Below are 27,467 nucleotides of genomic sequence, written 5' to 3' on the forward strand. Positions count from 1 at the left end.
GTTGAAATATGAAGTTATACTTCTTCAAATTCGACACTATCTAGTTATCTTTTTCTCATGCGACCAAACGGAAGCTAACAAAGACACGAAAGTTATTAGTAAATAAAATTATGTAGTGGTTACTAGATTAATTATATTTTGAAAACACCTTAACTTTTCTGGTACCGTTGATTTTTATTAACCAGATATTTCTTTACATATTTACAAAATTACTTACTAAAACCTTATGCTGTCAACTTTAGCACCTAGAGTCGAACAGTATCAAGTGAAAAAATTACTGTATAAAAACGATACCGACTTATACCTATGTATGTAATAAAATCACTAATATTTTCGCTACCCGTTTCCGCCTTTCACTTGCACCGCACCGCTCGTCTTTCGTTAAAAGCAGTCTGTTCATATTGTCGGACGTAAATAAACGGCCCTAGATCATCACAGGCATTCTTCCAGAAACAACATTATTTTTAGCCGCAGCTCTATGTGGTATATAACGTTCACTTCTGGTTTAGATAACTAGTTCAACATCTAATTATACGGTCAATGGAATTTTATTAAGTAAGTGTAGTCTATGAATGAATGCTTGTAACATTATATTATACTCCGTGGCGCAGTGGTTTAGGTCGCCACGCCGGTACCACTGCGTCGGGAGGTCGTGGGTTCGATTCCCACACGGAATATTTAATTATTTGTGCGATAAATGTTTGCATCGGGTCTGGTTGTACTTGTGTTCGTTGTTTGTATGTTTTTAAAAGTCCCCGCGACACAAGAGCAATTCTTAGTGCGGGAGTTGTCTTAAAAAAAAAAACAAATTTGAGTATTATAAGTGTGTTATAAAGTATGTTCTAGTGTTTTGTGGATTTATTTAGCCACCACAATGCCCGGCTCAATTTACTTTCTAGTTTCGATTAAATGGCTGAGATGTCTCATTGAAAATAAATGTGTGTTATGATGTTCCAATCAAATAAACAGTAATACATTCAATTATAGAAAAGTATTAAGAGTCAGAGTGTTTTCAATATTTCAAGTCTTGGTTTCACAGAATTTGTATTTATACAACCTGCATTTTAAATCGAGTAGAGAGATACTTGTAATTTCATTTAATTAAAATTCATTTTAATTATACGCAATAATTAATATCATTTTTTACTAATTAAATTTTTACTTTGATATTAAATCGTTGAGTAATGAATCTTCAAGTTAAATCAACAGCCTATTAGACAACAAAACAAATGAATCGAATAACAGCATTAGTGTTAATGGCCAAAACAATTTAATTAGTAAAAGAAATCATTCATTGTTTAAGGTCAGCGATTTGAACTTGAAAGTTTTACTAAAGCTTGAATCACACTGAAAACGGGAGCGGGTCGGGTGCTGCCTACCATTTCAGTCAAATGACAAATACATTTACAAATACAATAGTAAATACATAATAAAATACAGCGTTGGTTCAACCTAAATACATATTTCAAAAAATATAATAAATAAAAATAACGTGCAATCTTTTCAAAAACTTTATTGCCGTGCTCACAACTCTTCTTCAATTAAATAACTAACTGAGTAGAACTTAGTGAGAATATAGTGATAGCCTTTCACTAAACGTCGTTTACAATGCGAGAGTCATACTTCTCATTTTATTCACATGCAACGCAGGTGCGGGTCGTTTGCGAGTCGTCGTTCTCCCGTTCCGACCCGCTCTCGACCCGCAATTGCGTTTAGTGTGTAGTCAGCTTTAGTTGTATTTGGTACTCATCTTAGTTTGTAACTCAAATTAATATTTACGTGACTGTCCCCCAACTTTCGTAAACTTATTTTTTTAACAGGATTTCGTGTCAATTTACTATAATTTATTGATAGTCACGAAGTTTTATAAGAAGTCTTAGTAAAACTTTGAAAAAATGTGATAATTGAATAAAAATATAAATGTTTCTGATTAATTAGATCTTAACGTAATTAAGTTTTTTGATAAATGATTCTGATTCAAGTGTTAAAGGTCGTTTGTAAACACTATTTGCTGAAGTATTGCTTTAATTAACGAAAGATTCATTATTATCTTGTTTTCAATTAAATTAGATATTTGAGTAATTGCTGCAATTTTTCTTTGAGAAATATGAAAAACTACTTAAATAACTGATAGTCAGTCATAATTTTTTAACATCTTCATTGATTTATAACACTCCTCATATCTTTTATATTACACATATTATATAGAAACTACAGGTTAACGTAGCGTACACACATTAAGCTCTATGTAACTTCAATATTTATAAAATCGTTGATCCCACATTATGGTAGGAACACACTAGGCCTTTTGCTATACACTGGTACTTACCGACAGATTACAAACTCCAACCTACATCAATATCTATTTTAAGCAGTATTTACAAACTCAGTAGTAAAAACACAGTAAAATCTAATTTTCATCGAATAAAATAAATGTTTCTACCAAAACATCCAATCAGTAGTTGAAGACATAAAAGTCTTTCAACAACTGCATCTGGTTACACGCTGTTTTTTAAATATCATTTAGTACGATTTTCAATCAACTGTTACTAATAATATCGACAAGATTAGCTGAGATTCTGCTTCGTTTAAAAATAAAACTCTATTACACATTAATGTATGTATATGTAGTACTTTTTGTGGGAGTTTATTTTGTAAGATTTGAAAACATCTGACTTGTGTAGGAAAAGCTATTAGATTAAAAAAGTAATGCTGAAGAGACGGTTTGACTACATTATTACGTTTTTCTATGTATTTTTTATTCAACAAGCAGCGTTACAACATAATGTTTAAGCCACGTCAAAATTTTATGAAGATGTTAAAATACGGGTTTTTTCTTTCCGATCTGGGATTAAAAAGCGAATAATATCGACTTCTCCCACGAGCTTTTGATTAGTAATATTTTTCAGTACAGTGGGCTTATCACGTATCTCAGTTGACATCTAGTGTGCGTCAAATTGATGGTCACTATTCAGTACATTGCTGCTTTGACGTAACGTGCTAACCACAGTATTCTAAGGGAAAAAACAATGTACAGGGTAGTGACTTTCAAATATTTGACAACTGAGATACGTGATAGCCCCCCAGGTCCGGTAGTTTCAGAAATAACTCTCACTAAACAAATAAAAATAAAAAAATAGCGGATCATAATACCAATACCTAGTAGATTACAGTTCTAGGCACTCCACAATCTGTTTCATTTAAAAGAACTAACAACGAATCCATTTAATCCGTGTTATTTCTACAAAACAAAGAATTACTTACGGGGAATTTTAAACCACCTACAGTAACGGTGTGTAGAACAAAAACAAAAGAACGAACGAAGGAAGCAATCGGTTTGAGCGATCACCGCGGAACGGTTTCCTGAACGAACAAATGGAACGACTTAGTTCAATACATTCGTTCGAATTCAATAGTTTTACGAGAAATATTGTATTTTGTTTGAAGAAACATTTTTCTTTACGTTATTCTTTGTTTGTTGTTCTACTTATATGTTGGGTAAACATTGGATTAGCATAGTTTTGTGTGAGTCAATAATACTATTGAGCTTGAGGTTTAACTCAAATAAAGCTGAGTAAATATAGTACTTAGAATTACCGATAAATGTAACGTTGTTTAGCATATTACTGTATATTTTGTCAAGAGATTTGGTAAATTTTGAGTACAAACATGTACATAAGAAAAAAACTCTATATTGTAGATTGTTTAAGAAATAAGTCATGTTCCTTGAAATTAGGTATTGTCTATAATATTATTCAGCACTATTTATTATTTATAAATTATAACCTAAATTGACGTAAATCGATAAGACTTTGAGACTATTTAAAAACAGGAAACAGCAAAAGAAAGTGGCTTTGTTCCAGTCCATAAATTCCTTAGAAAACGGAAGACAAATTTTGAATCAAATTTAGCTATGATTTGAAAATAAATTAGCCAATTGGAGTTTACATATTGTATGGAGTAGTATATCTTTGTCCAAAAACTATGTTATGTATGTTACTCATTATTAGCCTACTTATCTACACAGTATGTCTTTGAAAGCAGCTGCATTATTTAAAAAATTTCATTAATATCCACCTTCATGAAGCAGCTGAACCTTTACGAGTTAATATTATAAAAAGCTTTCTCATTTTCCTTTTTTCTCCGTTTATTTTTGCTGTAAGCTCAAGTTATGGTGTCACAAGTGCGCGGGAAAATAAAACATCTTCTCAGAGCGACGATCAGCCCAAGAAATAAGTTGTTTAAAAATGAACTTGCTACACTTAGAAAACTAGACCTTCAAAAGACTATTTTATGCCAGTTATTTTTTATTTGAACTACCTAAAAAACTATAAAAAAACTATAAACTAACTAAACTATAAAATAACCTTCGCATAAATATATCCCGATATTAACACCAGGATGTTTTTTTACTGTGTCAAATGAGATGTGTAAGTAACTAATTCTAGTTTCTTTAAAATTAATAGGAGTACAATGCTTATCTTACGTTTTATAATTTAATTACATAGTACACATAAAGTTAGTGAGCCTGTACTAAGATATAATGCTGTATCACAGGCAGTTGGATAAATCAAGTATTTGAGTATGGATAGATGAAGCTTGGCTTGACTCGGTACTTACGGTAATAGCTCTGAAATACCTAAAAAATCGTTCATTCTTCTTTGCCTAGAATAAGTACACGGTAATGTACTAATCCATCTACTGGTAAGTAATCTATATTTGTCTATTTCTATATCTATGTACCTAAGTAACGTCGTCACCTTTTTCAGAAATAGACTTAGACTTTTACATAATGGAATATTGAGCAGGTACATAGTAATCTACTAATTCATCCATTGGGAAAATATTTATTTTAGTCTATTTTTATGTCTGTATATCTCAGTAATAACGCCACCTTCAGAAATAGACTTAGACTTTCACGTAGAATATTTAAACCTATATAAAAGTTAATATAAAACACGTACCAATTTTACCCAACACTTTCATTACGAATTTAAAATTCAGTCTCTCAAGAATACATAATGAGGTAAATAGGCGACACACTTCAACAAATGAACTATTAAAATATACTACGCCTCGCAAATGGGTGAGGGAAAGTGGTTCAGGTATAAAAGCTTTATACTTGGAAATATGGATATAAAATTATGTAAGAGTATTAAAATTTACTACTTTTTCGTTGTCTACAATAGACCGTCAGGACCTTAGATTAAATGTATTATAAAATATCGGTTTTGAAACGTAGCTTTGTTCTTCGCATAATCGATGACAATCTAGAGTTTGGTAAAGTATTACGGGTATAGCAGGTGTATGAAAAACGTTGTACATATTATTTTTCTCTTAATTTTCGTATTGCCTTTCTTCCAAGTGGTAAGCGATATTGGAAGAATGTATTACTCCTATGTTGTTTACGCAAAACTGATTATTCGATGGATAGGCAAGTCCAAGATTCACACGGTATTGTTTTTAAGAAATACATCTATAAGAATGTTATAATTATATCACTGTGACCATATAGGAGTTTGTCAACGAGGCACAAATTCGTCATGTTTAGTCCAAAAACAGGCGCATAGTCATTACCTTTAAAAGATGACATATGATTTTGTCAGATTATTTTCGTTTACAACATAAGCAGCACCCACTCATCAAATTATCTGTTCATTACTCCTTTCTAAGTAAATAATGTACGTTCCTTTATTACATTTGTGAAGTTCATTGTACTTCAGAACACGTCACATGTCCCTTATGTTCAAAGTATAAATTCTCCAAAGGTATTGAGGAGTACGGCGTCTAGTGTCAAGTCGCCGATAGCAAAATTTACGATCCCAAAATAGCGAAGCGTAGAATATTACAGAGCTTTATGTCCCCACCGACGTGATAGAATCTCTACGTGACCGAATAATGTCAAAGTATTATGTGAATTATTTATTTTTACTGGCATAAACATAGAAACTGTAATGTTCTGGCCAGTTTTGTGGACTGAGACAAAGGCGGCGGAATACAAATGATTGTTTTGTGGCTATGAAGTGCCTTTTTGTTATATTATTCTGAGACTATTATTGATATTAAACGATAATGATAATTATATGATCATAATGTTTTCTAAATACACTCAATAGTCTCTACACGTTGGATAAAGTGTTTTTATTCTACATTATACCTAGTTTTCTCTTCAGCTATAATAACGAAGATTTGAATTATATTACTGATTTAGCTATGGCAAGGCTACAGTTATACCAATTGCACTTTCAAAACTACGTCTCAAATACACTTATTCAAATTTCATCAAAATACTGGCCACCTGTGCAAAGAACATCTGTAGTTCAAAGCAATCTGTCACGTAGATAGGGCTTATGCAAATAAGCCCTAGGTTGTGGTCCCCACTTGTTTGACACGAGTGAGCTACGAATCCGTGCGAGTAGCCTACAACCCTACATATTTAATTTCAAAGCAAATGAAAGGAGCAAGATTTGAGCGCAGAAAAGCCTATGCATATGACATCAGGGTAAACAAGTTTGGTAAACGATGTAGGCTTTCGTGAAGTCATCTCGCTCCAATGGGTTTTACTACCCGGATGACTATTTCTGGAGGAAATTTGGTTTGAAAATTCTGGTTTCTTTTTAGAGTTTTCTGATGGACAAGACCTTTTTTACTTCAATTGAACTGTGCGTTCTATTTTGCCTCTTAAAGTATCTATGGATACGGACAATTTCCGTTTTATACTATTCATTAGTAAGTTACGATTGTGAGCACATAAATACCAACATATTATCGGTTTTCAAATTGTGTTCTGCGTCTATAACATTACTAGATTATTGTTACGTGACAAAAAGGCAGATAAACTTGTCACTTACAACTAAAACGAGCAAACATAACGCCTTTATAGTAACAATATCATAAATGCCGTGTATCCCAATTATCACATATGCCAACATCATTTGCCTCAACCTTATATTAAATTTCTGTTTGAGAACCTTGGCATTGTTTACTAAGACGTTGGCTGCAAACATTGGCGCCAATGTTTGGTACACAGAAAAGCTCAATTTGTACGAATTACCTCTTGTGGTTTTTCTAAGGCCAATTTCTTAGAAGGGTTTGTTTGTTCACATGTACCCACTTAAGGCTTTATGTCTACTATAAGGTGACCTTGATGTGCTGTAGTGGATTATAAATATTGGGTATTCTAGCATAAAAAAGGAATATTGAAGTCGTTTGAGATGCTTAGTAGGTAAATGAAGAGATAATGGTTTAGGAGTTAAAAGATATAAATGCGAAGCTTTGTGAGGCACGATGCACATAAGTATGTATGTTTTTTACTCTATCACCGTAATCTACTGACTGCGGGCTTTCTTTACTACTCTTTTCGAAGTCTCGGGCAGAATGTAGTTATTCATAATTTTCTTAGTAATACTAATAAAAACGTAGGAATTAATGATCTTGGGTTCCAATTACTAGATTGGATAGTAGTATCAGAATTTAATGAGGACTTAAGACTATTATACAGGACTTTCTAGATCGAAGTGCTCCATAAAATTATTTCTATTACAGGTCGGTTCTTAAGGTAATAATTCGTACGTGGCACATTAATGCCTTCCTTGAACTTTGTCATAGTAATGAAAATGTATGCACTTTGAAATAGTGTTTTAACACTGTGAAACAAATGTGTAATAAATCAGTGAGTTAATCACGCAAATTAAGAAATTAATTAAGATTGGAAAATGTAACCTTGATCGTTTTTAATCAGTAAAGTGAAATCAGCCATTAGCAGCTTGACAAATGATCACTAACATTGCAAGCTTTTAAATACTCATTTTACTGCATTTCTATTTCAGGCAAACAACTTCACTATGTAAAACAAGTTAATTAAATATTGATATTGTGGCGCTCATAGCCAGTTGCGCATACTGTTCGGTAAACGATCAGTGAGTTAAGCAACAAATGGCGCGGTTATTTTATAGATGGTATAGATAGTAGTATTTGGACTGAGTGTCTCCGTTCTTCGGAGGACACGGAAATAGTGATGGCACTTTTAACGTGTCATGCAAATAAAAGTTTAAAATAAAAAAAATATATTTTATAGAGAGGTTACCTATAACATACTTAATTATATTCTTAATACACTTTATAATATTAAGCGAAAAATTGATTTCTGATTAAACGACAAACGAACATTTCTTTAACGCATGTTACGTATCACTCAACATCGAATCTTCACATTCGACTGCCTTACTTTGAACTAAATCGTTATTGAGTCGATAAGGCGTACAATTCCTTTAACTCAAAGCTCCCGTTAGTGGTTGTACTAATCCCAGGTCCATAATCTTTTACTCAAATACCTTAATTCACACATCGCGAAGTTGCTACCTTCTTAATGAGTGCCTTATCGCGTTAATTTGTATTCGGTTTAGTTCACGAGTTTAGATAACTTAGTTTGAGCTAGGTAAGTTTGTTCGTTAGCTCGTGTGACATTTTGTGCGGTTTGATTGAACACGTAGACGTACTGGGACTTGAGATTTCAAGATAGATAGCACGTTTTTCAAAGGCATTTATAGTCGGATAACTTAATAAAGAGCCTTGATATGCAAGATTAATCTAGACTATTATTACCAATTCTATTTCTTTTTAAAATAAAGTATTAACTGGCTATCACCAGCTGCATAAGTTGCTGCAGTACTTAATTTTGTAATAATAAAAATCTGCATACAAGTCTCTCTACTAAGTTTCTGGACTATAGTATGTCTTTCTGGTTTAAGCTATAAGCATTGTAAGTTAATATTACAGAGGGATTAATGTGCTCGTATTGTATTGTTTATCTTGGCTGACTTAACGTTTTGGCCGGGTTCCACTGGTTGAGTTAAGCTAACTATAAGGCAGTTTGCATAAAGTTTAATTATGGTGGCAAATGCATGGTTGAACCAATTTCCGTGAAATCTATACTAATATTATAAAGCTGAAGAGTTTGTTTGTTTGAACGCGCTAATCTCAGGAACTACTAGTATTGGATATTTTCTGTTAAGTAATAATAAAAATCCGCAAACCGCAGTTGACCAGGCCCCTCCCTCATTCCGGCAGGAGACCCTTGCCCAGTGGGACAATGAGTTAAATTTGTGGTGGTACTAGCGAAAAAAATCATTCCAATATAATTTTTTTCACATCCAAGAAATACCTAACACGACCATCAAATAATTCAATTAAAACGCACATTCCCATTTCAAAACAGAAACCTCCAAATCCCAATCGTGTTCAAAGCAGCCTTACATTGGGCATAAAGCTGTAGTAATCGTATCACTTCGGTACAACCGAGCCTCGAACATAACTACGTTGTACTGTGCAGCTCTACGCTTAATATGATCCCTAACGGGTCAATGAGCAGCGCTGCCAACACTGCCAACAGAGCAGCTACTGTAGTGTTACTGTGTGATATTGTTCGTAGAATTTATAACGCAGGATGAATATTTCGTGAAGGTGATACAGGCACAACTTGCAAGTAATAGGTAACATATGATTTTATAGAAGCTATTTATGACCATTTACAGTGTATTCGATGCAAAGAGACGGGTTTCGAAATCCCTGCTTTACTAATATCTAAAGCAAAGTTTTTCACTTCTCTGTCAATGAGTAGAATAATATGCGGCTTTACTCATTAATTGAATATGTTGCCCTATAGTCGATTCATTTTGAGCATTCGATGTGCAAATATTTGTTTATGTTGCTCTTTATCATTAATAGGTGCGGGTAAAGATAAATATTGCTTTTGTCGAAATGTTCAGGTAATTTGCAATAATAGCACCTTATTGTGTAAGAGAACTGGACTTTTGATGGCTATCAAATTAGATATACTAATTAAATACTGACTAACTGGTCGAAGGTCAATAAACCTTAGTATAAACTACTAATGGACTAGAAATACCAAGCAATGTTTTCAAATATATCGAAATGTTGTCGAGTCTAGCTTCACTTCAGGCAAGTTAATGCTTAGATTAGTGTTCAAAAGTTCTAGTACTTTCGATATAACCTACTGGAGCACTAACTTTCAGTTTAGTGGCTGAAGTTTTGAGGCTTGGATGATGTGTAAAGTTTGAAAACAGGTTACTTTAGTATGATGTTTTAATATCTTACCTTAGATACGATGACTGTTGAGTGAAGGTAGGTTCTTTACCTGAAAAAGATATGAAGGAATAATTAGTTAATTCCGTTTAATAATATTAAAGATAATATAAAACGATAATTCACTAATATTTGTTAAGTCATGGTATTAAAAGACTAACAAACGAAATAGTAACAAAAGATACGAAAGCTGAATAAAATATTATCTTCAAGACAAATTCGATTAATGTTGTTCTTCAAAAGAAATCAGTTTAAAGTAGGTTACGATATTGATAGCTGATATTAAATTATAATCAGTTGACTGCGGGGTAAGTGGGGTCAAATGTGAAGTCATGATAAAGATCGCTACTGGACCACGTGTCTGCGTAGTGTGATTCTTGGTTTTAATATAGTAAAATGTTATAGTTAAACGTTCTATAATAAAATAGCTCAATTTTCGATAAAAATGTTCATGAATTTGTAAGTCTAGCGTTAGTCAAAGTCTATTTACTTACTAATAAACTAGTTCTTATTTTTCGCCCAGTTTAAAATATTAATAGTCACATATTATATCCGCATGCGACCACTATATTTTGAGTCCATCGCAATCGAACAGACAAACACGGCAATCTATTTTATAATGAAGTGATTAAACAAATGTTATTATAAAATACCAATGTATTTATTCAAAATCTATAACTAATAGGGTGAAATTCTGTAAAAAGAAAATAAAAGTACCCGGTTGTTATGACAGAGTTTAAAATACAAACACCTCAAGATTAATGGATTTTAGACTGTTTTGATATTTTAAGCTCCCCTCTTTGAGTCTTTGCTCATTCTGTCATAATTCGTCTTCAGCCATTCTTTCAGAACCATCGAAGTAGAACAGTTGCTTAGAAACCAGACTAAGGTATTATTCTTAAGCTTGGGAGATAGAGAATATCGTACAATTATAACTTTTAAACTCTCGCGTTGCATGTTTATTGTTTAATGTATAATAGAATACGGGAATTAACGCGAACACGCATTTTACCTTAAAATGCCTAACGTTTCGGCGCAGGTTGCACTCGCCGTGGTCCCAGGCTGACTGGCTGACTGTAGAACCTGCGCCGAAACGTTAGGCATTTTAAGGTAAAATGCGTGTTCGCGTTAATTCCCGTATTCTATTATACATCGTACAGTTATTTTAAGAAGCCTAAAAATAGGCTGCTTAGAAATTATGCCTTGTAAAATGTACGGCTTAGTTTTATTATTGAACTTTAAGGGATTGACGTAAGAAATTATGTTATCATTTTAATGTATGTAATGCTAATATTTAATGTATTATTAATTTCGTAATTCTGTTATAGGTAATTGAATTCTTAATTCTAAAATAAGTACTTTAAAATTAAGATCTAATCACGTATACACGTAATAACGTATACACGTTATATAAGAACATTTTCACTGGTTAGAACCATAGCATGAAAAATTTAGTATCTCACTGAACTTAATGTACATCGATTGGGAATCAGGATAGCATTAAATTTAGATAATGTTTATCATTAAATTATTTTTTTTAGTTTCGTGGCCTACTGCTTACCGAGTACCTCTTTCCTGGACTTTTTTTTCTTCACCTTTTCTTTCTAGCCGTATGAATGCATGCAGATCAAACCGCGATCATTTTTATTACTTATTTCAAATTATAGGTACTTAATTTTACATTCCTTTAAACATCTCTATTTAATATTATAATATTAATACCTTCCTTATTTAATAGTATCAACAACAAGCCCATTTAGCACGAACATAATGTTCTACGAGTAATGCCAGTAAATCTTCTAAAATATCCGTATGCCATGTACAAGGAACGCTTGGCTTACATCGTTCGCTTTACTAAATTAATTTAGGAAGCATGTTATGACATGCGTGGAGTAATTAATCTCAGTTAATTTATTAGTTTCTACTCAGAAACTAGACGTAATATGCTATTCAAAGAAAAAGTGCATTCTTAGAATTTTGTATAGTAAACACTTTTTTGTAGAAAGAGGATAAATAAAAATAGAAATCAATATAATAATATGTTGTTGTTCATTTATCATTAATCATCTCGTTCAGCATGTGTTATAAAAGTTGAAAATATAAAATTAGCTTTAAAATTGTATGTTTAAAATAGAATAACTTGCTTTAAAACGTTTGGAAAGTAGTTATACTCATAAAAAACAAAACGTCTTCTGTTTACAATACTGATAAATCTTAAACATGTCAGCAAAACGCTTAATTTATCTCTAAGTAATGTTAAGCAACATTTATGAGATTTATAATGTCTTTAAACTAGAGATATCTTGAGTATATGTATAAAGGCGGTTAAATTAACTAAAATAAAACATTGCTACACAAATAATTATTCATTACTCTCACACTACTACCTTCCTGGAGTAAAAAAGCGGTACAAACTTCAACCAATCTAAATTCCACACTTTTCCTTTACGTTTCCCAAATGATTTGCTCTGAAAGATACCCCAGTCTATTAAGTATGCGTTGTCAGTCGTTCGCAACGCTCAAACAACGTGTTATAGCTATAAAGTTGAGAAGGGAAATGTAAACCACGGCTCAATTTCCTCACGAATGTTTTAAGACGGCTGTTACGGTTATTTAAACGAGTAACGCCGGTAGTCATGCATATGGTAGTAGATGGTTGTTTTAGGAAGCTGTTCTTTTAACTGATGTCTTATCTTGATAGGTGATTGTTGGCGTTTTATTATGGTTTTTATTATTTTATCTATTGTAGGGAGTCCAATGTAGTAACGCATATAAAACGAAATAAAAGATTGAAAATTATAATCATGTTTAGGAGACGATGACTTTATTGAGTTAAAAGTAGTTAAAAGTTAAGTAGCGTTTATTATTGAAAATCAATTATTTTACATCATACTTGTGACAAAATACGTAAAAGTTCCTAAAATTAACTCTACTATAATCACTGGGTAAGTTATGTATGACTGACTATAACTAACATAAGTACACTAAACTACATAAACAGTGCCTCGATTCTTTACTACTATCGACTACCGACAACCGAACTGTCATCGAGAAATTTTGTATGAAAATTTGATCAGCGCCTCTGACGGGTGTCGTAGGAAACATTTTGGCAGTACATTCTAAATGTCAAAATTTCGATAGCTAGCCGGTTGTCGGTAGTCGATAGTGGTACAGAATCGAGGTACTGTATGGATTATACAAAGTACATATGTGGCAAAGTAAGGAAATCGCGCCATATCGTTCGGATCAAGGAAGTGTATTGATGTTTTTTTGAAGGGAATTCTTGAAACGTATGTTTATTCCGGCATTAAGTAAAAACTAATGAATGACTATTGACATAAATGCGTCGTGGAAATACTAAGCAAAGTATAAATGTTATTAACATTTTTATATAGGATTTTAATAGTCAAAATCGTAAACGTCTTAACGATTTTCTTAAAAAGTGATGGTCTGCATCGGTTACGATATTTACTTATTCAAATTACGGAATTAGTTGTTAATCAATCGAATTTGATTCCGACCAATGTGAAGACATTCTGTGTACTAGCGAATTATGTAACGTGTTTAATAATACACAAATTATCTAATTTTATCAATCACTTCATCAATCTTATTTTTTAAGCAGCGCTCAATCGTGCGCTGGTTTCAAATCTAAGAGGATTAAGTGTATCCCTTAGTATTTAACACATTTTATATAGAATGTTAATTATGTATGATCTAATCCAAGTAACGTTCCTCAGATAATATAAAACCTAGTTATTTATCAGTAATTCGGTGTGAAAGTTGGACGCGCACTGATCGCTATCAGCCGACCTTGTACATTGATTGATCGGCTATTGATTGATTGCGCAGTTATTGCTTAATCCAACACCTCGTTATTAGATTCTAACGCTAAATTCTCAGAAAATTGTATAGTTTATGATGCGGTTAGTAGATGGCTTGCATATTTTTTGTTAAGACTGTACAGAATTAAGGTAATAATATGATATAATAATAATAATAACTTTTTATTTCAACCAAGAGGTCATAGGAACAGTGAGATCACAGGACATATAAAAACTTAAAACTAAACATATAAAGGAGATAAATAGATATAAAGGAGTACATAGAATTAATTAGATATACCTATTTATGATCATTCAAAATCCAATGGTGTGAATAGTAGGGAAAATGCATTTATAATTAATCTTGTCCTGTCCGTAGATAGCTACAGATCCTTCTTCATAATATGATGGGATAGACATATTCCATTACGCCGTATCAATGTAGCAATATAGCATCAATATTGCATATTGGTATTGCGTTTATGCCTTGGATATTACTGGAAACGAGGTACTTATTTATAAAATTGTGAAGAATAAGACGTTAGTCCACTATCCAGCTGCTACATATATATTATATTTTAAAAATCAACTTCAAACTGATTTAAATAACTGATATTATACCGGGATCAGGACCATGCTATTTTTTTTAATAATTCACTTAAAAACAGTTGCCGGCAAAAGCTAGGTAAATTACAACGTTGCTTACTTCCACCCTAAAATAGAAATTGCACAGTTAATTATAACATAATTAACACTATTCTAATATAAGATCAAATGCTAAGATTACATTGACCACAACGATTCGATTAGATTGTGAGCTCCGCTAACTATTGGCTGCAGTAATTGAGTTGTGGCCAATCAATAAAGAGCAGACGCTTTCACAAGGTTACTTGGTCAAATGGAAATTATTAGTTTGTTTAAGGGGTTATTTAGAGGGGCGATTTCCTACTAGAGATACTATCGAGTATTTATGTCCAGCTACCTAAAGACAAACCCTCTTATTTATAAACACACTATAAACCAATTTTAGTTAAAAAGCTCCTATAATATGTTTTCTAGTTTTCATTTCGCTAAGGAGTGAAAGAAACGAAACACTTGATAAGCCTTTCATAACTTCATATATTTTTATGAATAAGAGGGTAAGTTTGTTTAGAAACCTGAACTTCATGTTTTTACACAAAATTTACAAAAACACCCAAAACGTCGTGTATTACATAAGTATAATACACGACATTTTTGGGTGTTTTTATCCTTTTCGTACTCGCCTATTATTGCAAATATTTATCATGTCAATAAATGACGTCTCGATAAGTTTAAGTAAAAATTATCAACATTATTCTCTTTTGCTAGCCGTCTAGTGATAGAGAATATATAGTTTTAATATGAAATATTCATTTTATTACATATAACAAGATTACTTTAGCTTAAAACATTTTAATGAAGCATGTAAAGCCCTCGTCGTGCAAGTACCAAGCTTATAGTAATTATACAATTTTATTGAACATAGCGCTATGTTAATTAAATCTAATAAAGATCTCATAATGGATTCACGAGTGCTTGATTAAAACGTTGATCAAAAGGAATGCGCTATACCATTTAATTCAAATGTTCTCAGTTAAATTATAGACAATTACTCATACTGAGATCGTGTAATTTACACTTTAACTATTTTCTTTTTTAATTAAATATAATTTATTCTTTAAACTGAAAAAAACATCTTATTTTAAGGCATTCTTAAAAGAAAAGAACCATTAATAAAAATAAATTTTCGTAAAATACGTTTAAAATTATGTAAGAGAGTTTGAAATCTATGACGCAATCGTTAAAGGTGACTTTCTAAATGTAGAATAGAATGAATAAACAATAGTATTTACCATTACAGCAATTAGTGATTCCTTGCCCCAAAAACGTCTGTTTTCCAAACAAGAAAACTTAATTGGAACTTTGCTAAGGTCTAATCAGAGTGTTAGAACTTTTTGCTAAGTCGACGCACCAATTTTATACCTCCTCGGTGCAAAAAGTTAGAAAAACCGACTAATGGTTGTTTTGACACAAAACCTATTACATTTCTGGTGAAAAATGAGTTTTTAGTTCGCGATATTTTTCCTGAAGGGCAGAATAAATTCGATTCATATTTAAAAACATGTTTCTAGAAAGTTAGCTTACTTTTCACGCTATTTAATCTTGATTTCATAGTTCAGTAAGTTTTAGGCTTGATTAATGGTTACTGAAAACTACTAGATTAGTAAGTAAATACCCAGCTTTAAAATTGCTTTACTGCTATTTAAGATATCGCTGCTGTGTAAATAATATATTGAAATATATTAATTGAAATAAATATATAAATTAAGGCATTTATTTGCGTGAATTTGACTGAATCTATCTGTGGAATTACATTTGAATTCCAATATTTTAAACGATAAACGAATGATAAATTATAAAGAACTTTTAGTAAAAATATACATTCACAAGTTAATAATCCTAGGATACTAAATTTCCATTGAAGTGAATTTTATTAGCAAAGAATTATCAAAAGTTACTAAGTCTTTACTTAATAATTCCTGTACCCATACTCAGTTACTATATTTTAGTGCTATAGTAAAATATAACAGTCATTACATTTATAGTATCTATCAATAAGTTCTTCATGTACTGGTTTTATTAATAGAAATGAAACGCAACGAGAGGTTTTATAGCCTTAAGTATATGGCTTTTACGAATTATGGACTTAGGATATTGATAGCGAAGGTGGTAAGATATTAATTCTTTATACATATTTCAAAATAATATATTCGTATGGAGGCACTACATTTGATTATTTACGTTTGCTAGTAGTTATTTTTTTTGTCATGTGATATTACTATGAATATTCGAGACTGCTTGATAAATAACACTTGCAAGCAGAATCAAGAAAGTAAAATATTTCCATAATTAGGGCCCATTTAATTTAAGTCTTTTCTGAAAACAACATTTAATATTGTAGATTTTTAAGAACTTTTAAGACGTTTTTCCTGTGAAATAAAGACAATGAGTTCGCATGTATTCTTTTATTCCCTAATCCGTATAAGATTCCTAAAAAAACAGATACCAAAGAAACAAAACAAATCACTGATAATTTTCTTCCAAGTTACATCACAGCGATAACATAACAACATCGGCGATACAAATCAAAGCAATTCCCTAGAATTCATAGCAATATTTATGAATAAGCACCCATACAAGTCGTTCATACAATATTCATTGGACTGAACGTCACTGCCCAAATTAGCCTCAGTTGGACTTTCAAAGGTAATACTGGTGGTTAGCAAATAAATATTCTGATGAATGAAAGAGGCACGCGAACGTTTATAGAAATAAACCGTGGAAATATAGATGTATTTGTGAATGTGGGTCCTCATTAGTTATTTAGTTTGTTGGTGTATTTTTGCTTTTGATGTTTTTTTTTATCGTGTTTGCATTTCCACTACAAATTAAGACAGCAAAAACATATTGAATACGATCCAAGTAACATCCGGTTCACTATTTTTGGATTAGTATCAATTATTAGTTTAACTATAACATTTCACAGATTAACAAATCTTTTAGTACGTTTCTTGTCATTCTGTCTCTCAGATAGGTTATCCGACACGTATATCGGATAGCATGTAAACAGGCCAGTTATGTAAAAAATAAACCTGTTGAAAATGCTAAATGCATATATGACATTTTTTTTATTATTTATTTATTTTAAACTTTATTTACAGAGCTGTATAAAGGCGGACTTAAAGCTCGGGGCATTTTTGCCAGTCTACCATAGGGTGATGCAGAGATTGTTGTGAAAGTGTTTACAAGAGGAAAGAGAGTGTTATGAGAAAGGGTGTGCAAATAATTGATAACAAATGTTCCAAGAGTAATGCTCTATCCATCAACATATCCTTGTCACTTGACAACCCGCTAATCGGCCCGCAATAATCCAATACAACACAATACGGCTTAAAACTAATTCCCGTAATCTAATAAGACGTATTGTTCCGCTATTAATCATTCTGTTGCATCTAGTTTAATCCCTGTTTCACTGTTGCTCCTTTGATCCCTAATATATAGTAATATCACGCCTGTAATACACGAAAGTGTAAGCAGAGATGTAAATAATATCGCTATTTAGAATTTTAGTCCTATGTAATAGGAGGCGAGTCTATTGCTCTCTACTGGGCACGTTACTTAACTCCGGGCTACTATTGAGACATGTTTTTTTCATTGAAATGTTCTAATAATTATTAGAAAACATCAATAGTAGTATTAATCATAACAGAAGAAGAAGAAGTAGTTTACCCGACCCAGGAATTGAGCTGGAGATCAGCTCATGATCTGCAGTCGAATCCACTGCCAACCATTGAAGGCAGTTTTTAATCCATAATACGTATACTGGGTGTATAAGTTTTGAGTTTATACTAAGTAGTTTCACCTGCAAATAACATAAATCGATGATTTTAAGTGTTCAAGCTTGTGTAAAGTGGTTTTGGTAGTTCTAGGAACTTATGTTACGTATGTTATGCTATTACGTATGTTATGCTATTACTTTGGAAGTATAGTTTCTTACTTCCATACGAAAATGTTGGTTGCAAATGTAGACGATTTGTAATGCTTTTGCATTATAAATACAAAACTATCCTGAATTTTAGTAATCAGCAAGGTGATGGTTAATGCTTGTGTTCGAACATGACAACTTTTTTTAAAAGCATTTATATTTATATACCAAAATTACTAGCACTTGTACTTACTTGCATATAATTATACTATACTAAGTTAAATTACGAATTACAATCAATAAACATGCAATTAACAAAGTACAATCATGTGCATAAATAAGTGTATTGCTTTCGAGCTTCAAGTTCACACGATACATTTAATCTTTCTTTGTCTTCAACACTTATTTACGTCACGTTCAGCACACAATGTACGCCCACGCAACTACCCCTCTTCGATTGTTTCTTATATTGCAATACACCCCTTCACCTCTATAACTAGTATACTTATAACACTTCACAGGTTTCTTCATTCAACTCAATTAACTTTTTAATATATGTCTTGTCTAAATTTCTTCTTAACTCTCTATCGCATGTGCATATATAGTATGCACTATCGTATTATTTCTAAACAAAATATAACGTAGCAAACTACGTAAAAACTATTTTTTTTGTAGAGGGTTAAATGTTCTGAGGAATTATTTTACAGTACAGCTCTTGTTAAGCTCGTACCTAATATAAAATTGATGAAAATATATGACAGACTATACTTTTAGTACTAAAACTCGGTACGTAAACCTAAAACTGCACTCTAGTATTCAATCAATCATATTCCATCACAGGACTTTGATAACGAGATAGAAGCATATCCATATGAAAACTTTTCACACTGCGCCACTGTCTATAACCAAGTCGTTATTCAAAATAAAATTTTCAGTAAGCCTGCCTTTGTCATGCGATCGGTAGTGTATCCAACTACAGATCATGAGGTCTCAGATTCGATTCCCGGGTTGTACAAAGTACTACTTGTCTTTTTTTATTTATTTTAGAAGATTTTCGGAGCTACGTTACGGTGTTTGGTTACGTGCCCGGTAAACGGCAATAGGCTCGCCCCGCATTACATGAGACTAATACTGTTAATGGCTGAACATGAGTGTATGGGTTACAAAATATCACTCTTATCATAAGCGTGATGTTTTGAATGTATGTATGTACTTTATTCAAAGTAACATTTTCAATTTGTCTCTATATTTCAACATAGCTTTAATTATATCGACTCAGAGTAATATGAATGTCGTTAAAAATTAATATGATTTTCAAGCGAAAGTAGTTCGCATAACGATCGTGTTGAAATTTCTACAAGTTATGAGCCGTGGCATAAAATAAATTTCATAAAAATGCACATCAAAATAAAGCTTTTGATGATACTCGTAAGGTTCAAGTAGATATTTGTGAAAGGCTGAACGCAATGCGCCGTGTTTTACATGATAATAAATCTTTTAGAGCATATCTAGTTGATGTTTTGAGCGTTCATAATGCATCAAAAAACATGTTTGCAATTTATTTCACTTAAATTCAAAGACAAAAATAAAAACGATCTAGAATTTTTATAAATTACTTAAAAGTTGAATGTACTTTTAAATAACTAAAGTTCATAGTAGTTAGACTTTCTAATACCAAAAAATCTGTACAGAAAAGTCTTGGACGGATAAAAAAAATAGGACAATCTAACACAGAAACATTAATTCCATCTAGTTTCGAAGACATGACAGCCAAAAATCAGCCGACAGACCACAATACATTAATCTGTCGGGTCCTAAAGGCCGAGTCGTAATGGTTACAAGTAATATTTAGGTCGTTTCCATCAGCGTGCTACTGTGTCACAAGATTTTGATTGATAGCTTACCATGACTGTGCTTTTTTGGTACATTGTTGCGAATAAAGGTGGCTGGTATAGCTTGTTTTAGATCGGTCATCGTGAACGAAACATAGAATTCGCTGAACCGTGAATTTTCGTACTACTCCATGATACATATTTCAATCTAAATCAGACTATTTCACCGGATTATATTAAATGCCGAATAGATTACACTTCATTAGACAATATATTGTCTAATTGGTACATAATGTACAGAATTATGGTATAATAGTGTTTGAAAAAGAAGTCATAACCCTCTCAAAATGCTTCACAATACTTATTTTAGTTACAAAATTTATTTGCTGTATAATAATTTACATAAAATTTGACCTCCCAGCAAGCATTAACATAATAAATATCAAATGAAATGCCTATAATTGAACAAACGAGAGAATATTTCAGCCAATAATATATTCATTTAATTTGCAATCTGAATGTACATGTATAAATAATTACGCACGATTACATTCAATTTGGAGCAATTGTCACTTTATGACAAACTGTGTCTGGGATGAATAAAAATGATAGTTAATGGCTTGGTCAGACTTGTTTGGAAGTTGGACTACAGTAATATACATTTTTTTGCGCCGACCTTGATATAACTTCTATTATGTAATGGTAACTTCTATTCAACTCGCATCTATATACTATTCCTAATGTAAAATAGAATGTAATATCTAAGCAAAATATAAATTTCTATTCATGAAGCAGCTTTAATTGGATCGATACTTTACAATATTGTTTATACTTAAAAATAAATCTGATTTACGATTCTTGGAAATCATCTTTAAGACATAATGTAAATATGCTTCATGAAGTGATTATATTACTAATATTACGTATGTTAAAATCTGTTACAATAAATATAACTTTTGAATACATAAAAGCACACACAGTGTGAAATAATCGCTAGAACGGAGATGAATGGTGGAACCGTTGACCTAATTACGCCGGGAACAATAAATTTTATTTCTAAATACCTCGTATCAGTATCAAAGGTATTTTGTACTGTAACGTTTTAAAGAACTTTTAGAGCTAGCTAGTTGACACGCGCGATCAACCTTTACCTTAACATACACTTTTTTTATTAGTCACCTCTCATATTAAGAATTGATCTTGTGTCGCGGGGACTTTTACAAACATACCAAGGACACAAAATGCAACCAGACCCAAAGTAATTATTTGTTGAACGCACAAATATTTTTGTTTTATTAGGAAGCCGAACCCACGACCTCCCGATGCATTGGTATTTACATTAATATTTTCAGGATCGTTTTTAGTAAAAAATAGTATCCTGTATTTGATCCCAGTCATTAACTATCTCCGCATTACGTATTTGAAATATTTATATGAATTTTATGGTCCCGAAACTGAGTGATGTTTCCTATAGAAGATTTAATTGATGGTAAATTTGGGGATGTCGGTCAATGGATAGAAGTCTCGCCTATCCCTCGTTATATTGTAACTTGAGTTTGTAATTGGAGAACAATCGGTGTTTATAGTAAACCCTTGCTTTTCCCTATTTATTTAGCGTAACCCGTTTTGTAAATACGATAATGGCTATTTGGGATTCCATTGAAGCTTACTTGATTTGAAATCACAAGCTAATTCAACTATTGAGGCGACATAAATACTACTTACAGAGTCGTAGTGTTCATGTTTTGGTTATAAGACTGCTGATCATGAGGACATGGATTCAATTCCTGGGTCAAGAGAAGTGCTAGTGGCCATTTTTAATTTTCCCCAAAAAGTAAATCGTGGTACATTTGGGCTTATGCCTACATCTTCAAGTAGATACAGGAGGCGTGCACGTTAACAAGTTTATCGCTGGATATTGTTTTTTTCATATGCGTGAAAAATAAAAGTCGTTTGTAAGGTCGCTGACCTGCAAAGAAAATAATTTACAATATTTTGTCTAACAAAATGCAAGGGTAATTTAACAATCCATCATGCATTTCCATTAACGAACGTTACGGAGCATTTTTACAGCAAAAGTATTAAAACATAGACGCTCATTTCGCCAACAGCGAAAATATTAAAAATCTCTTTAATTTTTCTTGCTGTTTTTGACATTGAATAAAGTTTAATCAAATAATTATTTAGTGAAAATCTAATTTTGAAACATCAAAGGTCCCAAATCTTCTATTTGTTTTAAGTAATCTGTTTTCAGAAGGTAATAAATAAATGTGATTTCTCATTTTTATGCCGTTTCATCGTGATGTTTTGTTTTTGACATTTCAATTAACCAACAACGATTATTCTAATTCCTTTATTTTTCTTTTGTTTAAGGAAACCTCAGATTAAATGATAATCGGATTCATGAACGAATTAATTTCCTGTGGCTATTTTTGTTTAGAACTTAGAGGGGTGTGAAAAATACATTATTTGTAGAAGAAGATTCTTTGTTACTAAGGAAACTTACTAGATAGTATTTATTTTAGTTACTGAACTTAAGCTGATTTTAAAAACAAAAACAATCCGATGTTTTAACTTCGATTACTTCTATTACCATGACATAAATACATGTAACCTGTGCCGGAACGTCCAGTAAACAGGAGCAAAAATGCATGAGTTGCGTAACATTAAATAATAGCTCTGCACAATTAAGATGAAACCCGAAAAAGAGTAACTACTGAAAAACTTGGGTAAAATTGTGAAAATGTGTAATTTTTTTCGGGCAGTTAGCTACAGAATATAGCGATAGCACTAACGAACGGCTCAGTGACAAACCGTACGGCAGTTTCAATCAATACGAGTCTAAAATAACTCAATTTTCAGACGGATTGCTAGTTTTCCCAGGTTAAAAAAGGGCCGGTCGATACAATAAGAAAGAACACGTGTCATGAAGGTTTCTCATAACTTTGACAGCTGACCTAATTACATACATCCTTACTTACATAAAACAAACAGAAAATACTTAATTAACTCATAAAATCAGCGGAAAGGAATGTCTAAACAATTTACATGACGTTTTCCTTAAGAAATAAAAAATGAAGGTCAGGATATAATGGTTTTTGAAACGTTTGTTTAGTAACCATCTTGTAATGACCTGTGTCATTTTGAGAGTAATGACGCAATTATCATAGGCCGATTTCGTTTGAGCAAATTAGTTAAACTTTAAATGTTTATGTTTTATCTTCTGACACGGTTTTTGCACCGCTCGCAACAATTTAGGGATAATTTTGTTTTATTGAATAAATATTTTATGAGTTTGTTTAGAATTGGGGAAAGATGGAATGTTATCAACATTTTAATAAGAAACCATGATTTACTTGGTTTAAAAAATAATTTACGCTTTTGCCAAGTGTTTTCGGTGTTCTTTATTTCCATAACTCCTTGCAATCCAGGAGTATTTCTTAATACAGAATCTACTTCCTTTTAACAAAAAATACGAGACTAATTTCTTAAAACTTATAATACTGAAATTATCTGTAACTTTGTATCAGTTAACCTTGAACCACAGTCTTATTGATCACTTTATACGATATTGATTACTTAACATACGTACGATAGACTCCAAGTAACAAGACATTAAATGGTTTTGACAGTAATAATACAGGTTGGTTCCTGCCCTTCGCTATGTCTTTAAGTGAGCTTCCATTTTTTTGTTGTGATTAAAATTTTGTTAAAACGATTTGAAATGCTTTTTTGTTTTAAGAGATTACGTACAAATAAAGTTTATAAAATAAGAAGTGGACAAAGCACTGCTTATAGGAATTGCATGCGGTTTTAAGACATGAATTTCAGGCAGAGTGAATTGTAAGGTGGATTATAATGTATAATTTGTAATTTTTCTCGAATTTGTCTGAAATGTGATAATAATATTTAACATACGAAAGTATTGCATTGCAATTAATCTCAGGCAGAAAAACTTCTACGGGAATTATTTATTCAAATCAAATGAGACTTTTCTACTAAAAGTCTTTACATTTTTCAATATAAGTCACTACTTAGAGCGTTAACCTTTGATCTCAAACATCTTCCTCCTACATACGTATTAATAAACTTTTTAATTTACATTTATAAATATTAATAACTACACGGTACTAAGTGAAATAGAAGCGTGCTGTGTCAACACAAATCATGTAATATGTTGTAATATCGCGTGACTTAAAGCCTACATTCCTAGCGGTCTAACTGTGAAAGAACCTATGTTGAGCCTATGTTGTTATTTTTCTAAAAACTCTTTTGAAAATCATAGTTTAACTATAAGAACGTTGAGTGTTAACTACATTTGTATATTACTTTAATAATTAGAGTTTAAACAAAGCTGCTGGTGTTCTTTAGTCTTCATAAATAAGTAATTGATCTACATTAGTATAAAATGTGAAAAGTTTGGATTTTATTTTAATATTCAGATCAATAAATTGTTCGTTCTTTCCGACACCAACATAATATATAGGTACCAGGCACAATAGATAAGTGATAAATCAATAATATACCAAATGAAAATAAATTCGTGAAGGCCGTTTAGTGAAGTCCCACTGATAGAAAAATGTATCGAAAATTCGTCGTGTAGTTCATAAATCTTAATTTCTTTTGATATTATATAAAACATCACGATTAAGGCCACAGACTAAACCAATGCCACCTCAGTCTCATGTCTTAAACCAACACGTCATGTTTATCAATTTCCACAAAGATAAATGATGTTCAGTTCAGCTTTCATCCGGCCTAAATACGAGAGCATCGTATCGCTGTTCCCATTCCAATGACTTAGAAAATCCGATATTTTAGGTCACCTGTCCTCGGAGTATGGATCAACGCCAAAGTGACGTGGAACGCAAGATTAATGGATGTAGCTTACATCTTTATCGCTCTACTTTATGTTAAACTTAAGAAAAAAACACTTATGCAAAGATGGTTGCTGAAGACGTACTCGAAAAATATTTTGGGGTACCTATTTCATCTTAAGGCCTTATATTCTCTACCCTTAAAAATAAATAACTACGTAGGTACTCTGAAAAACGAAACGTTAAATGTAGTCTTTTAACCGACTATCCATTTCTTGAGGAAGGCTACAGGCTATACAAAATCACGGTACGATGAATAGGAGTGGAGCAGCAGTAAAAATCTAAGGAAACAGGAAAATGAAGGTAGGTGACTAGCTGCTATTAAAATAATAAATGACGTATTGTCCTGCCTAAAATATTTTGCTTCCAGTATAAATATAAAAAAACACAAAATAAACCAAACTGCATTAAAACAGAACTCACTAAGAATAGAAGAATGTTCTAATAATAATAAAGTATTTTAATGATTTTATAGAATGCACATCGCGCCGAAGACTCTGTTTAATGTCAGCTATTTGCTGAGGCATGTTGACCGACACGCTCAGCGGCACCTCACGGGGCTAAATATGTAATGTATGTTTACTAGAAGCCTGTAGGTTTACATTTAAAGTGTTCTTTATCATAACTTTTAATTTTTTTTCTTTGCATCTTTGTATGGATACGGGAATCATTCTCTTCCTTTTGAATACCTTGGTACGTAAGTGTTGATATGCCTAAAAAATAAGTCTTAGTTTTTTTATAAGAACAAGTAAGTTCTAATAAAAGTACAATAAAATTATAATAACTACTGTGGAGATAAACCAAAAAAAAACCAAATAAACAGACTAGACACTATTCAATTTATTAAATTCTTGATGCTGTAAAGTACTAGGTTCCAATGATCGTATTATTTTCGTAATTATTAATCTGAGACTCAACATACTATATTAAATAATGATTATACTTGTAACGAAAAAAAATAACTTTAACATAATAACTCTATTCGCTAAAGAAGCAAATATAAAAAAAACTAAACGAGCCTAAATCATACCGATGATGTCATTTTAACGAAACTGATTTATGTATTTCGATAACAAATTAATGACTGATTCATTACTATCAATATAATTTATGTGATATTAATAAATAATAAATATAAAATAATCGTTAGCATAGGTAAATAAACTATTAGGCAAGTCATAAATTGTTTCCGATTGATGTTATGAGTAATCACTTAGAGTGAGTTGACTATAAAGAACTAATAGGTGTGTGTTTTGATTTATTTTTATGACATCTCGCTTATTATACTCAAAGATATTGGCAGTTATAAATACGCCCACACTATTTACCATATTATTATGTTTTATATCCTGTATTAAAGGACACTTTGGTATATGTTATATCAAGCACTTTTCTAAACACCCCACGCTAAGGATTTTCGTAAGAAAAAAACTTGGAAAACTCTATATCCCGTGACTCCGAAATCCAATCCGAATTCTCGTCGTTAGTTGCATTGAAAGGCTACCTCCCTCTCTAAATATTAAGGATCATCCAAAAAAAAATTTTCGTTACTCTTAACTGTTTCAGATAGTATATAGTTGAATATTTAGTAAAATTGATTAAAGTTTTTAATATTTATTGAAATACAGAATTCATTATTTGTTTACCACCACGAAGGGAAGGCTATTTATTATTTATTTTAGTTAGGGAGCCCACTTAAATATCCTGTCCCAGTTCGTGAACTCTCATCAAAGAGTAAGTAATAATGAAATTATGATCGCAAACTAAAGTTGGCTCGGCGTAGGGTCTGGACTCCAGGCCTCCTGGGAGTCTTACATTATACCCACATAAAAAGTTTTTAACCTTATTGTATTCATACTTGTACTTAAACTAGTAAATTATGTTTTGCGTAGATTAAATAAAACTTTCTTTTGTATTGCTTTCTTTATTATAGCTGAATCAATTCCCGGCTTAGTGGTGGGATAGGTAGCATACCTACTCCTACAGTATTATAAGAAACGAAAATGTTCATTACTATGAATAAAAGTTTGGTTTAGAAAATGCTTAGTTCTTTAACTTTAAATCATGATAACGTTTGCAATAAGTTTCACCCAAAATAAGAATGAACACGATTCTAGCTTGAGAAGTGTAAAAATCTTTCCATGCCATTTATTGCCTTAATTTTGAAACGTTCTTTCTGGGTACAAGCTGATTCTTTTAGATTATATTTACAGTAAGTGTTTTAAGTAAAGTACAGTACATATGCAAGAAACTTTCTTCCTTTTAGTCCTAAGTTAGATCATAAGCTTACCTTTGTGGAGGGAAAATAAAATAAATGTATTAT

At 31.8% G+C, this 27,467-nt stretch overlaps 1 protein-coding gene across 1 annotated transcript in view; it reads right to left on the reverse strand.

The window, feature by feature from the left end:
- LOC142983526 (5-hydroxytryptamine receptor 1-like) overlaps positions 1–27,467 on the reverse strand; it is a 166,621-nt gene that overhangs the window by 56,968 nt on the left and 82,186 nt on the right. The window contains exon 3 of the mRNA XM_076130452.1: positions 10,117–10,156. The gene's annotated coding sequence lies outside the window, so the exon portion shown is untranslated. The remainder of the gene's footprint in view (positions 1–10,116; positions 10,157–27,467) is intronic.

This window comes from Anticarsia gemmatalis, chromosome 24 (genome assembly GCF_050436995.1).
Source record: "Anticarsia gemmatalis isolate Benzon Research Colony breed Stoneville strain chromosome 24, ilAntGemm2 primary, whole genome shotgun sequence".
Classification (NCBI taxonomy): domain Eukaryota; kingdom Metazoa; phylum Arthropoda; class Insecta; order Lepidoptera; family Erebidae; genus Anticarsia; species Anticarsia gemmatalis.